Raw genomic sequence first — 15,110 nt, 5'->3', positions numbered from 1 at the left:
GATGTGTGTACGAAGCAGAGCACATTCATTGAATTTCTTACAGCGGAAGAGGTTCCTCCTGTGGATATTCATCGGCAATTAAAGAATGCGTACGGCGAATATACCATTGATGCGAGCACCGTTAGACGTCGGGTGAAGTGTTTCAAGAGCAGGAAAAGCGATACTGATGACAAGCCTCGAAGTGATCGGCCTGCAACAGCAGTGACACCGGAAAACAAGAGTCGGATTGATGTGCTCATTATAGTGCATTCCAGTTGATGGAGACTATGTGGAAAAATAACTTCATATTTGCCACATATGTATGCATATTCCCAGTAATTTTCATTGTAAATAGAATTCTATTCAGTGAGAAATAAAATAAGAGGCATTACTTTTGTACTGACCATTGTATAAATAAATAAATAGTTAGCTAGACAGATAACTTTTCAAAAATAATTAAAGCCGCAAGTACAAAAATTAGATTAATGAGCAGGATTGAATAATTAAATTGCTATATGAGGGAAAATTACATGCACAGACCAGGAATCGAACCCAGGTCTTCTGGAAAACCGTACCAGTGCTCTGCCATCTGAGCTATCTGGGCAACCCTGACCAAGAATGTAATTTTCCCACATCTGGCTGCCACTCTCTTTCCGTCAATGCTTCCGGGGCACTCGCTGCCAACCATAGGAGCACCAACGGCCTGAACACGAGATGGTCTTTCTCCAATGGGGAGGACAAATCGATGGCCTCTATTTATAAACACCACTGGGGGCGTAGTGAAGCAATTAGATTAATGAACAGGATTAAATAATTAAATTCATATATGTGGGAAAATTACATGCCCAGCGAGTGCCCCGGAAGCGGTTGCATATCCAATGCCTACGCTGCACTGCATATACAATGCATACCCAATGGACATTATACACCACGAAAGGAACCACCTTGAGCAAATACTGCACAAGGAAAAGGCAACTGCAAGACGTGGCCTAGAAATGCTGACAAAATAGCAGAAAGTAAAACATTTCGCCCAAACAGATTTTGGGCAGATACGTTGGGCGTTCAAAAAGTTCAAAAAGTCAGAAAGTCAAATAATGAAAAACATGCCAAGCTAAAGTTTTGCAATACAAGTGTTATGTAATCAGGAAGAAAACGTTTTAAAGACTTTTTATTTGAATTGATAAACATCTCATTGTGGCGGACACAAAAGCCCACTGGCGTGGTGACATCATTCCACGCACCAAGTGGGCGGTGGCCACGCCCGAGGGGTAGGCGTGGCCTCATGCTATACACCGGGCGACCAGCCCGGAGGAGTTCAGTGTTACAGTGTAGTCTTACAATAAAGACGTTTATATGTTACCGCTTGTCCGCTTCCTCCTTGCTCACAAGCAGCGCGCGTAACGCCGCGCTTTACTGGTGACCCTCGACGTTGGATCTGCCGTAGCGATCCTTCCGAACACGACGCCATTGCAATGGCCAACGACAAGGCAATGGCGATTAAACTTCCCGAATTTTGGGAGGCCCAGGCCGAAGTCTGGTTCGTTCAAGCCGAAGCCCAATTTCAGCTTCGGCGCCTCACCAACGACGACCTGCGCTACTGCCATGTCGTCGCCTCCCTCGGGCCCGGCACGGCCGCTCGAGTTGTGTCCGTCCTTCGCCACCCACCGGACGGCCACAAGTACGAGGCACTCAAGCGGCTACTCCTAGCCACGTTCGGCCTCACGGACGACGCACGGGCCGATCGCCTCCTGGATCTCCCCGAGCTCGGTGAGACGTGCCCGTCGGTCCGAATGGACCATATGCTGTCACTGTTGGGCGACGAAGCCCCCGGTTCGCTATTCCGGGCGCTTTTCCGTCGCCAACTTCCAGCGCAGGTTCGCCTCGCGTTGGCCGGGACCGGGCTAACGGAACCCCGAGCATTGGCGGCCGAGGCGGACAAGTACTTCGCCGCTTCGGACACGCGGGCGAGCGTTGGCGTGGCCGTCACGGCCTTCGACGCTGATGTTCCACAGCATCATCTTCTACAGCACGCTGAGGTTCAACAGCATGCTGATACGCACCTCGTGAACGCCGCCACGCCCCGCCCACCGCCGCGGCGAAAACCGCCACCGCGGGGAAACCCGTCGACTCCACCGGCCTGGCGGAGCCAGCCGCGCTCCTCCAGCTCCACCACCTGGTGCTGGTTCCACGCCAAGTTCGGCCACGAAGCTCGGCGGTGTCATCCGCCGTGCTCCTTCAACGGGTCGGGAAACGCCCGGGCCGGCGCTCAATTGTGGCGATGAGCGCCGGCCGTTCGAGCAGCCTGCTGTTCATAACGGACACCTTCTCCGGGTGCCGTTACCTGTGCGACACGGGAGCACAGGTGAGTGTCATTCCCGCCGGCACGTCAGACAAGCACGCCGCGGGTGGGGGCCCCGCGCTGCTTGCCGCGAACGGGACGCCCATCCGTACGTACGGAAAACGCTGCCTCTCTCTGCGGTTTGGAGGGCAGGTTTTCCGATGGACGTTCGTCACCGCCGACGTGCCCATGGCACTGCTTGGCGCGGACTTCCTGTGCGCTAATGGGCTCCTGGTCGACGTCAAGCGCAGACGGCTTGTCCAGGCCGAGACGTTCAGCTCGCTCGCATGTGCGTTGCCCAGCTCAACGAGCGGCTTGCCAAGCGGCTTGCCGAACGATTCGGTTCCGGCCACGTTGGTCTGTACGCTTCCGGCAGCGGACGCATTCACCCGCCTCCTCGCCAGCTTCCCAGCCCTCACGCGGCCCACCTTCTCGGCAGGGGCCGTCAAGCACGGGGTGGCCCATCACATCCCCACCGTCGGGACACCGGTCTACGCCCGGGCGCGCCGCCTCGAGCCGACGAAGCTGGCGGTGGCAAAAGCGGGGTTCGCTACCCTGGAGCGACTCGGCATCGTTCGGCGCTCAGAGAGCGCTTGGGCGTCGCCGCTGCACATCGTGCCGATGCCCGGCGGGGGGTGGCGACCGTGCGGGGACTATCGCCGTCTCAATGACGCCACGACTCCCGACCGCTACCCCGTCCCCCACATTCAGGACTTTTCCGCTCGTTTGGCGGGCAGGTCCTTCTTCTCGAAGGTGGACCTCATACGCGGCTACCATCAGGTCCCCGTCAGGCCGGAGGACGTCCCGAAGACGGCGGTCATCACGCCATTCGGACTCTTCGAGTTCCTGCACATGCCCTTCGGTCTGAAGAATGCGGCTCAGGCGTTCCAGCAACTGATGGACAGCGTCCTGCGCGACTTGGATTTTGTCTACGTCTACCTGGACGATATCCTCGTCGCCAGCGCGTCCCGCGAAGAGCACCTACGCCACCTCCGCACGCTCTTCGAACGCCTGGGCCAGCATGGCCTGATTGTGAACCCCGCAAAGTGCCGGTTCGGCGCCGCCACAATCGATTTTCTGGGGCACCGTGTCACCAGGCACGGAGCCGTCCCCCTGCCGGCCAAGGTGGAGGCGGTGAAGGGGTTTCCGCGCCCCCGCACGATCAGAGGGCTGCAGGAGTTCCTGGGCATGGTGAACTTTTACCATCGGTTCCTGCACCGTATCGCCCAGCTCCTGCGCCCCCTGAACGAAGCTCTCCGAGGTAAGCCGGGCAAAGGCGACGTTACCTGGACCGAGCAAATGGACACGGCGTTCACGGGCGCGAAGCTCGCCTTGGCTAACGCCACCATGCTCGCGCACCCGGCGCCCGATGCACCGATCGCCCTCACCACCGATGCCTCGGACTACGCGGTGGGCGCGGTGCACGAGCAATGGGTGCGTGGAGCTTGGCAACCGCTGGCGTTCTTTAGCCGGCAGCTTCGCCCGCCCGAACGCCGTTACAGTACCTTCGACCGCGAGTTGCTCGGACTTCACTTGGCGGTCAGGCACTTCTGCCATCTGCTCGAGGGCCGGGCGTTCACTGCCTTCGTCGACCACAAGCCGCTGATCTTCGCGATGGGTAAAGTCACCGAGCCGTGGTCGGCCCGGCAGCAGCGTCACCTCTCGGCCGTGTCCGAGTACACGACGGACATCCAGCACGTCGCGGGGAAGGACAACCCGGTTGCGGATTGCCTTTCCCGGGCCGTCGCCCACGCAGTCCACCTCGGCATCGACTATGCCCGGATGGCAGCGGACCAGGCCGCTGACCCCGACGTCCAGGCCTTGCGGACCGCCGTCACGGGCCTCCGCGTCACCGAGGTGCCGTTCGACGGCGCGGGCGCGGCCCTCTTGTGCGACGTCTCCCTCGGGCGTCCTCGCCCCATTGTGCCCGCGGGCTGGCAGCGCCAGGTGTTTGACGCCATCCACGGCCTGTCCCACCCGGGCGCGAGGGCCTCCCAAAGGCTGATCGCCGACAAGTTCGTCTGGCATGGCCTCCGGAAGGCCGTCCGCGGCTGGGCCAGGACATGCCTCGCATGCCAGCGCGCCAAGGTGCACCGGCACACCCAGGCCCCGTTGGCCCCGTTCACGGTGCCGGAACACCGGTTTGACCACATCCACGTGGACCTGGTGGGACCTCTGCCCCCCTCGCGGGGTTTCACCCACGTCCTCACCATGGTGGACCGCACCACCCGGTGGCCGGAGGCCGTGCCCTTGGCGTCGACAACGGCGGCCGATGTCGCGCAGGCTTTCATCGCCACCTGGGTCGTCCGGTTCGGCGCCCCCTCAGACATCTCATCCGACCGCGGCCCCCAGTTCACCTTGGAGCTCTGGGGGGCGGTTGCGCAGGGGCTCGGGGTCCGGTTGCACCGAACCACGGCCTACCACCCCCAGGCTAACGGCCTGTGTGAGCGATTTCACCGCTCATTGAAGGCCGCGCTCCGGGCCACCCTCCGCGACGGCGGCTGGGTCGACAGGCTCCCCTGGGTCCTGCTGGGCCTCCGGACGGCACCCAAGGAGGACCTGCGCGCATCCGCGGCGGAGTTGGTCTTCGGGCAACCGCTGCGGGTGCCGGGCGAGTTCCTCCCCGACTCCACGGCACCATGGTCCGCGGCACAGCAGCGCTCCGCTCTGCAAGAGACCGCCCAGAGGTTCGCCCCGGTGCCAACGGCATGCCACGGGCACCCACCGACGCACGTCGCCCCGGAGCTTCGCACGGCGGAGTACGTCTTCGTCCGCCACGATGCCCATCGGACACCACTGTGGCCCCCGTACGACGGGCCTTTCCACGTGCTGGAGACCGGGGCGAAGCACTTCAACCTGGACATCGGCGGTACTCCTGACCGCGTTTCGGTAGACCGCCTCAAGCCGGCCCACCTCGATGTGGACCATCCACCGCCAGTGGCCCGACCCCCACGTCGGGGCCGCCCTCCTGCGGGCGGACCCCCGGCACCGCCCAGCCCCGCCGCCACGGCGCCCCCCGGTCCTGCACCCATCCCAGGGGCAGCCAGGGGCATCCCACCTGGTATCCCTGCACCCCGGACGCCGCCGATCGCCAGGGGGCGCTTCGGCCGGGTCATTCGACTGCCCCACAAACTGGCCCTCCAGGTGCACGGGAATTCTGGGGGGGCGCGTGTGGCGGACACAAAAGCCCACTGGCGTGGTGACATCATTCCACGCACCAAGTGGGCGGTGGCCACGCCCGAGGGGTAGGCGTGGCCTCATGCTATACACCGGGCGACCAGCCCGGAGGAGTTCAGTGTTACAGTGTAGTCTTACAATAAAGACGTTTATATGTTACCGCTTGTCCGCTTCCTCCTTGCTCACAAGCAGCGCGCGTAACGCCGCGCTTTATCATTATACTTATTCGGTGCATCTTGGTCTACTGCGAGCATCCTGTTCTTAGAACATTTTGAACACCCCGTTGTTTTTAGATTACCCAAAAACTTTTCTTGTGCAACGTGTGACCACAGGCCTTTAAACGCAGTTTCGCTATTTTCTTTTGCAAATCCAAACCACAAAGTATTGCTTGGAAGCACCCAGGCTACCCTCAACATGATAATTTACGAGCAAGAGCCACAGCTGTGAGAGTCATGGTCTCCATCTTTTGGAATTGAGAGAATAACAACGATAAGCCAGTTAGCAAAACAAACTCCAATCATTTGGGAGCATTCTTGTAAATTTAAGGGAATGAATGACGACTTCAAAGAGATGGCGTGGAGACAGTTAACAATTTCAATTGTTTCAAACAGAACTACAGAAGACGCGCGCACACATCCCATTGCAACTGTAAAAAAGGACGAATGGTGCATACAAGCCTTACTCTTCCCTCTACACTCCAGCTTTGATTCCTTCTGACTATTTACTGATCTAAAGGTGAACAAAAAACTGAGCTATCCACGAGGGTGAGTATGTGACAAACTGTGCACGAAAAACATTTTGAGGTCCATGAGGAAAAGCTTCTACTCTGGGAGCAAACAAAACTAGAACAACACTCTTCGAAGTCGCGACGTCCACCAATATACCTCCACCCACGTTATTACATACTTGTACCAAGTTTGATTTAAATCCCTTCAGCTGTTCACAAGTATCACATTTTTACCTGACATGACCTCTGACATTTGATGCTGAAATATAACCATTTCGTCTTTGCATCATAATATATACATATACCAATTTGGTCAAAATCCCATAACTGGTTGACAAGTTATCACAGTAACAGAATATTTACCTAATGGAACCTCTGACCTTTGACATCTTGACACAATAATCTAATCAGTGCATTTTTGCACCATTATACATACCACCGTGACTCGGCGCGCTCCCCGTGCCTCACCACACGTCGTTTCAGAGCGGTAGGCATATTTGACCATTTCGGTATCTTTTGGGTCTTCATGGGGTTTTGTTCCCAGGGGCATTTGGGTTTTCAGGGTCTTTTGGATCCTCTGGGCCTTTAAGGGTATTTTGGGTATTTGAGGTGTTTTGGGTCTTCAGGGTTTTTTGGGTCTTCGGTGTCTTCAGAGGCTTTTGGGTCTTAAGCGTCTTTTGTTTCCTCTGGGTCTTTAAGAGTCTTTAGGGTGTTTGGTTATTTGGGGTGTTTTGGGTCTTCGAGGTGTTTTGGGTCTTCGGGGTGTTTTGGGTCTTCGGGGTGTTTTGGGTCTTCAGGGTGTTTTGGGCCTTCAGGGTGTTTTGGGTCTTCAGGATGTTTTGGGTCTCCGGGGTCTTTTGGGTTTTTGGGTATTCAGGGTCTCTTTGAGCCTCTGGGCCTTGAAGGGTATTTTGGGTCTTTGGGGTGCTTTGGGTCTTCGGGGTCTTTGGGGTCTTCAGGGTATTTTGGGTCTTAAGGGGTCTTGGTGGTCTGAAGAGTCTTGGGGGAATTAAAGGGTCGTCAAAGGTCTGAGGGGTCTCAGCAGTCTTAACGAAATAAAGAGAGTTAATTAAGAGGGTGTTAATTTTATTTGGAGAAGAAGACGTTTTCGTCGCATATAAACACAACGACATACATAACCATATTCGTTTGCTCAATTATAATAAAGAAGATTTGTACCAAGTTCGACTTGGATCCCTTCAGCTGTTTTTAGGTTATCGCAGGAACAAAAACCTATCATGGACGGATGGACAGCCGGACGGACTAGGTAAACACATAATGACAACTCAACAAGTTGCACACCAGTTTGAAACAAAACCACTCAACGTGAAGTGATGATCAGATCAGGTTGACTGACACGTGTGTTCATGACCTTCATTTTCAATAACAAAATTCAAAATTGAAGGGGACAATAGAAACCAGAAATAAATCGATGTGCAACTGCATGGGAAAACAATCAAATAAAAGCATTAATGAAAAATCGAATTGTGTGAATGCACGAATAGAACCACCATGTTGTATTCCAAAGAAAGTGGTTGCATGTTTTGAAAAAAAAAATTTGACAAGTACAGTATATTCAAAAGTTTTCTTCACCACCAACCATCACCAATCTTCGCCATCAATAGAAATGGAGAAAGGGGTGCGAATTGTCCATAACGTAATCAAACATGCTTGAAGAGAGTTAAACACACACACACATGTATGTATGTATATATATATATATATATATATATATTATATATATTATATATATTATATATATGTATATATATATATAATTATATATATATATATATATATATCTATATATATATATATATATATATATATATATATATATATATATATATATATATATATATATATATATATATATATATATATATATGTTTGTTTGGTTTTTTTGTTTGTTTTTATAAACAGGAAATATATATATATATAAAAATATGAGCAAGGTGTGTACCCGGTTTAGAATAGGTACACCGTATCCCTGCGCATCGTAAGAGGCGACCAAGGGTTGGTGTCAGGAACGGCATCCGGCCATAAAAATATTGCCTCAAACAGGGAACCGTGATTGTCATGGGGCCCGCAAGACTAAGCCCCGCTCTAGCGGGGAAAATGGCCTTAAAACGATCATTCATTCATATATATATATATATATATATATATATATATATATATATATATATATATATATATATATATATATATATATATATAAATAAATAAATATATATATATATATATATATATACAGTGCATTCAGAAAGTATTCAGACCCCTTTACTTTTTTCACATTTTGTTATGTTGCAGCCTTATATGCTGAAATCGTTTATATTCATTTTTTCCCTCATCAATCTACACTCAATACCCCATAACGACAAAGAGAAAACAGGATTTTAGAAAGTTTTGCAATTTTATTAAAAAGAAAAAACTGAAATATCACATTTACTTAAGTATTCAGACCCTTTGCTATCACACTTGAAATTTACCTCAGGTGCCTCCCATTTCTCTTGATCATCTTTGAGATGTTTCTACACCTTGATTGGAGTCCACCTGTGGTAAATTCAATTGATTGGACATGATTTGGAAAGGCACACACCTGTCTATATAAGGTCTCACAGCTGACAATGCATATCAGAGCAAAAACCAAGCCAGGAGGTCGAAGGAACTACCTGCAGAGCTCAGAGACAGGATTGTGTCGAGGCACAGATCTGGGGAAGCCTACAAAAAAAATCTCTGCTGCATTGAACGTTCCCAAGAGCACAGTGGCCTCCATAATTTTTAAATGGAAGAAGTTTGGAACAACCAGGACTCTTCCTAGAGCTGGCCGCCCGGCCAAACTGAGCAATTGGGGGAGAAGGGCTTTGGTAAGAGAGGTGACCAAGAACCCGATGGTCACTCTGGCTGAGCTCCAGAGATCCTGTGTGGAGATGGGAGAAACTTCCAGAAGGCCAACCATCACTGCAACACTCCACCGATCTGGGTTTTATGGCAGAGTGGCCAGACGGAAGCCTCTCCTCAGTGAAAGACACATGAAGGCCCACTTGGAGTTTGAAAAAACGCACCTAAAGGACTCTCAGACTGTGAGAAACAAGATTCTGTGGTCTGATGAAATCGAGCTTGAACTGTTTGGCTTCCGTCTGGTCACTCTGCCATAAAGCCCAGATCGGTGGAGTGGAATATTCAGATTTGTTGTGACAAAGGATTGAGTTCCACTGAACATCAGCAAGAAAAGAACGCAAGGCATCCCATTCGGCCGCCTTGATAAATTGGAAGACAGTTCAATGGACAGGATGAACATATTCAATATATATATATATATATATATTGAATATATATATATATATATATATATATATATATATATATATATATATATATATATATATATATTACTCTCCTCATATATATACACAAAGAATTAAGTTAAGCACCCCTACACAACGAATTAAGGTAAGCACCCCCTAATATATATTCTTTGTGTATATGTATACATTGGCATATATTCTAAGGTATGTGAGATCAAATAATGATTGGTATGACATTAGCAATTATCCATTGATGAAATGCAGATGAGTGCACGCATCTGTGACGTAGGGTTGAGTCAGTGATCCGATCACGTGGGTCCTACACACGTTATTGACGCAAAGATCGCTAGAGGTCTTCTCAGAACAATGACTGTACGTTAGAAAACATAAACGTCATCCACACTGTCCGTGATGGACCTATAGCTCCATACTTAAATTGAGGTGAAAATATGCCTAAAATTCCCAAAAAATTTCACCTTAAATTATTCAGAATAAAATATTGAAAACGGCATGATTGTTATGTTTTTATGTGACCATAATATCACTTCTCCAGAAAATATAGCAATATCATGGGTATATTACACTGTTTTGACGACAACAAACTTGTAACGTGCGAGGTTGTAAAAAAACGGGGGGGGTGCTTAACTTAATTCTTTGTGTATATATATACCTCTGTCGATGCGCAGGGATACGGTGTACCTATTCTAAACCGGGGTACACACCTTGCTCATATATATATATATATATATATATATATATATATATATATATATATATATATATATACATATATATATATATATATATATATACATATATATATATATATATATATATACATATATATATATATATATATATATATATACATATATATATATACATATATATATATACATACATATATATATATACATATATATATATACATACATATATATTGTTACAGACGCGGTTGTGGATGTTAGTTTACCGAGCGGTTTGGTATGACCACGTCTGCACAGTTTACCCGATTATGCTCGAACGTTGCCGAGTCGCGCTACGCTAGGTCAATGAAGGAAAAGGATACAACGGCTGGGGTTCAAATGACACGACACCAAGGGTTCAGTTCTCAAGACCTCCGGAGGAGGTTATATTAAGGCGGAAGGTTAGATTACAACTACAAGAGGGACATCATAGAAAGACAGGCACTTAGACACACTTATATTAACCCCAACAGACGACAGATAAACGGGACAAAAACTGACTCACACGGGGATTGATGGCAAGGAAAGGCAGAATCGATGGCTCCAGGTGCACCTGGGCTCAGGGCAGAATCGACCTGGTCCGGTCCAGAGATGCGGGAGGTTTCACAGCGCTCGAGGTGGCGTCTTGTCGTCTCAAGCTGGGGGCGCATCTGACGTCACGTCCGGTACGTGGCCGCGTATATCCGGCGGGGAGTGACACGCCCTCGGCTCGTTAGCTCCGCCCCAGATGGAATCGGCTCGTTGCTTCTCATTGGGTGCGTGCGGGGGGGTTACCGGCTCCACCCTTGACGAGGGGCTGACAGGGAGCCCCTTCGTGGTAACCCCGTGGAGCGCATGGTCATGGCGGCTAACCGAGCCGGTGTGAGGACGCACACTCCCCCCGCACGCCGTTGTTGTAGTTGTTGTTGTAGCTGTAGTTGTTGTTGTTGCTGTAGTTGTTGTTGTTGTTGTTTGGGGAAGAAGATGGGAGGAGGTAAGGGAAGGTCCTAAACTCACTACTGGTGCCATATAATCACATTCTGGTGCAACGAAGAGTCAGAATTAATGGAAACGAGTCCTTAACTGACATAGACTAAGAATAACTAGCAAGATGTCCGAAAGTTGTCTACGTGAGATGCGGTGGACCTGGGCACGACATTTAATGGGGGAAAAAGGGGAAGGTCGGTTCTACAGAGTGTTGTTTACAGACAATGGGACTAGGGAATGGGGGATTGGGGATAGTTGGGGAGTATTGGGGAAATAGGGGAATATTTACAAGCGGATATGGAGGCCAAATTCCATATTCGCAACATTGCACCCTTCTCTACCCTCGGGGCGTCCCGACCCGATAAATTTTTACCTATTTTAGTGTGGCACTCAGATGTAGTTCCCTCTACTATTAACTCTACCCTGAGTGCGACAGTTTTACAGATATTCACAAATGAGTAAATATGACCCCCTGCGACGTTGCACCCTTCTCCTCACAGAAACACACCCACAGGATAACCGAATCCGGAAAGAATTCGCAAACTAAACATACAGCCGGTAGGGAGCATTATTTACAAGACTACGCTGATATTTACACTACGATCCAGGACCTGTTTTTGGAGGGACACATGCAGATGTTATGCATAGAGAGCGCACGCATGCCAGCATCGATACACCAACCCACGAGTGCTCTGTGGCCTACGGCCTTTAATAACGTGCAGAGCACCCTTTCCCAGCACGAAAAGCACCACCCCATCATGTACAGTCAGCACCATCCGGTGCACCAATAAAGTGTCTATAAATCACCGGTGGTGTCGCAGCCGGCCGATGTTCTGCCGCTGGTCTTGCCTTCATGTGGTGCACTTGGCCTTCTTACTTCTTTAAAAAATCAAGAAAGGCGCCGACCGCGTCCATTTCTGTATTGTGGCCGTCAGGGGGCCAACTATAAGTGGTTCACCTTGTATGGCATAGGTGCCACGTTGACCCATAGGTCCATCCACGGGTGGTGCTTGGCCGCATAAGAACCGCGGTCCATGGTGGGTGGCCACAAACATTGCGGTCCATATGGTGTATCGATCCAGGCAGCAAACAGCGAAAGTGCAGGCCCACAACTGCGAAGCCAGCACCTCTCTCTCCTCTCTCTCTACCCCAAAGCCAGATCCTCGGAGGTGGGAGACAAAAGAAGAAGACAAGTGAGTAAGGTGGTAGGGGCGCAAAAGTGCACGCAATATAAGATGATGCACACTGGGGGCACATGGGAACCAGGTGAGACAGGTACGTTCCTATCGTACGCCCCCCCCCCCCCACCAGGTAACCTACATGGCCCCTCCCTTACCCCTTACTGTATCCACACAACACAACACTACCCATAAACATCTACTTTACAAATCAACAAACATCCCTACTGTCTTCCCCGTTCCTCCCATAAACCAAATTCGTCTTCTCTCCCTCCTAACCAATCAAATTTGCCATTTTCAACTCTCATCAAAATTTGCCATCTCCAACTCAACATCAAAATTTGCCATTACCAATTCATCATCAGTCCCTCCTAGGGAGGGAGAGATGGAATCACCCCAATGTCTCATCCACGTCGTGATGCGTCTCACAAATCCGACAGCAATTCTCCTTCCTGCAACACAAACAAAGAAAACACAGGTGTGGAGTCATCATCATCACCACTGGTAAGTGGCTGCGTATGGTGCGACAGGCTCATCAATCCTAACTATTTCCTAAATGACTTTAACAACTTTACACTACCCGGGGTCTTTCTCCGGCCAAACCATTGGCCCTCTTACACTATGGGTTCTAAAAACCAATTCCCATTGGCCAAACTGTGGTGCTTTTCAATTTGGGGTCTCACTCCCCCGATTCATCTCCCGGTGCCCTCGCACAATTTCTGGGCCGCGACGTGTACCTCTCCCAGCGGGTCTACCCACCTGCACACCCCCACCACTGCAGTTGCCTCCGAGCTTACCTGCTCCTTACCCTAACCTAACTACCTGGGGAAGGCCCTCTGGCGCTCTCCCCACTCGGTGCCCTCCCTGGCACTGGGCTGCCCGATCCACACCCGGGATCCTCAGGCACCCACTCACAACTACCGGCTCCCAGAGCCCACCTGCGGCCTCACCTGGCCGACATCCTCACAGTGGTGGAGTGCCCAACCAACTACACACACTAACAGGCTACACGCCCAGCCATTTCCACAACACTAATGCACCCATTCACAACACCATTCTGCAACCGCACCACAGATGCCAATATCCAACCACAATTTACCTATACCCTCTACCTAACACTTACACTACCCGCCCCGGGTACTCATGAAAGGGGTCCACTCTTCCCCCATCCACACCTTCGCACCATGCACACCACTCCGTACCACTTACTCCAACTCTCTCCACACACCTGTCCTTGCACACCTGTGCTCTCACACCTGGTGCCACCTGCACCCTTCTCTCCCCAAGCGCATTCGCGCTGATCCACACACTCACTACTCATACACTGCTCCTCACACCTGTCCAGTTGCACACCTGTGCAATCACACCTGTTCAATTCTCACACAGCATCATCTCATCTAACTACTCCCCTCTGAAACTTGCGCTTCCCAGTCGTCCCTTTAAACTATTGCGCTCCCACGTCATTATAATCCACACTAATCTACCTGCGTCCCCACTACAGGTATCAGTCACTAACTAAACTTAACGTTACCTAATGTCATCTTCGCTAGATCCCTACTAATAACCTAACCCACCCGGGCTAGTTTTCACTGCCATACACCCCATAATCTATTGCTCCTTTGCCCCCCTCTGTGAGGGATGGTGGATTTGTCATCCCACCACATCGGGGGGGTCTCTCACTATTAATTTTGCATATCAAATTTCAACAAATTAAAAATTTGCCAATCACTACCCATCATCTGCCAATCACTACTGCCAATCCTTTGCCAATCATCAAATTTTGTTTTTCTCTAATTTTGGGGCCAAAACACTAACCTCATCACCCAGTCTACTCACTAATACCTCTCGGTGCGCCAATCCCTGTCCAAAGCCCGGCTTCGTAAAGCCAAGCCATGAATGCGGGTTGTTCTGTGCCAGCGGCTGGATGCGTCCGGCACTCGGTGCAGGGACGGGGGCTTACCCGGGCCGAGATCCCACGCACCATCTCGGCGTGGAGCTATCCAATGTCCCGATCTCGACCTGCCGGACTGCCTCAACCAAAAGTGGTCGCCATAACGACCCTTTCTATCGGGCTGCCCGCTCCGCCTAGTGGAGCACGGACGCGGCCGTTCAAAGCGAGGCCCGGCACGCACCGAGGGCCCGCTTCGGCTAAAAGTCGACCTAACCTCTAACCCGTGTAACGTCGATGCTTCACCTGCATGCTTACACCCCGCAGCCCGTTCCTTGCTCACACATCCAGCCGTTCCCATGCTACCTTTCCTTACACACCCAGGTACACCCATTCTACTCACAGCCCTGGTCACACACCTGACCACCGAACACTTTGGCACATATTCGTTGGTAGCACACCTCACCAACACACCTCTTCGCACCCCCTCCTCGGTCACCTCCTCTGTGACAATCACAGGTGTGCTCTCACTCGCACATCCTACCACGTGCCTCACTACCAATTCCAGCGTGCATTCCCACTCACGCTCTACCATTCCAGGTGTGCATCCTTCCATCCCAGGTGTACATCCTCGCTCACCTGTCACAACCAACTCACTCTCCTTGTCACTCTCAATACTCTCACCTCCATTCTTGACAGCGCACTCACCCTTACTCTTGACAGCGCACTCTTTCCTCGTGCACCTGTCCGTCACACACCTTTCTCGCGCACACTCTCCCGTTACACCCTCTGTAACACTC

General features: G+C 50.8%; 1 protein-coding gene across 1 annotated transcript in view; it reads right to left on the bottom strand.

Moving 5' to 3' along the window:
* Positions 1-15,110, bottom strand: part of LOC137436991 (protein jagged-2) — a 140,500-nt gene that overhangs the window by 64,262 nt on the left and 61,128 nt on the right. The window lies entirely within an intron of this gene.

Source organism: Myxine glutinosa, chromosome 11 (assembly GCF_964187855.1).
Source record: "Myxine glutinosa chromosome 11, kmMyxGlut1.1, whole genome shotgun sequence".
In the NCBI taxonomy this organism is placed as follows: Eukaryota; Metazoa; Chordata; class Myxini; order Myxiniformes; family Myxinidae; genus Myxine; species Myxine glutinosa.
Note: the sequence above shows the minus strand (reverse complement) of the source record. Positions and strands in the feature narration are given on the sequence as shown.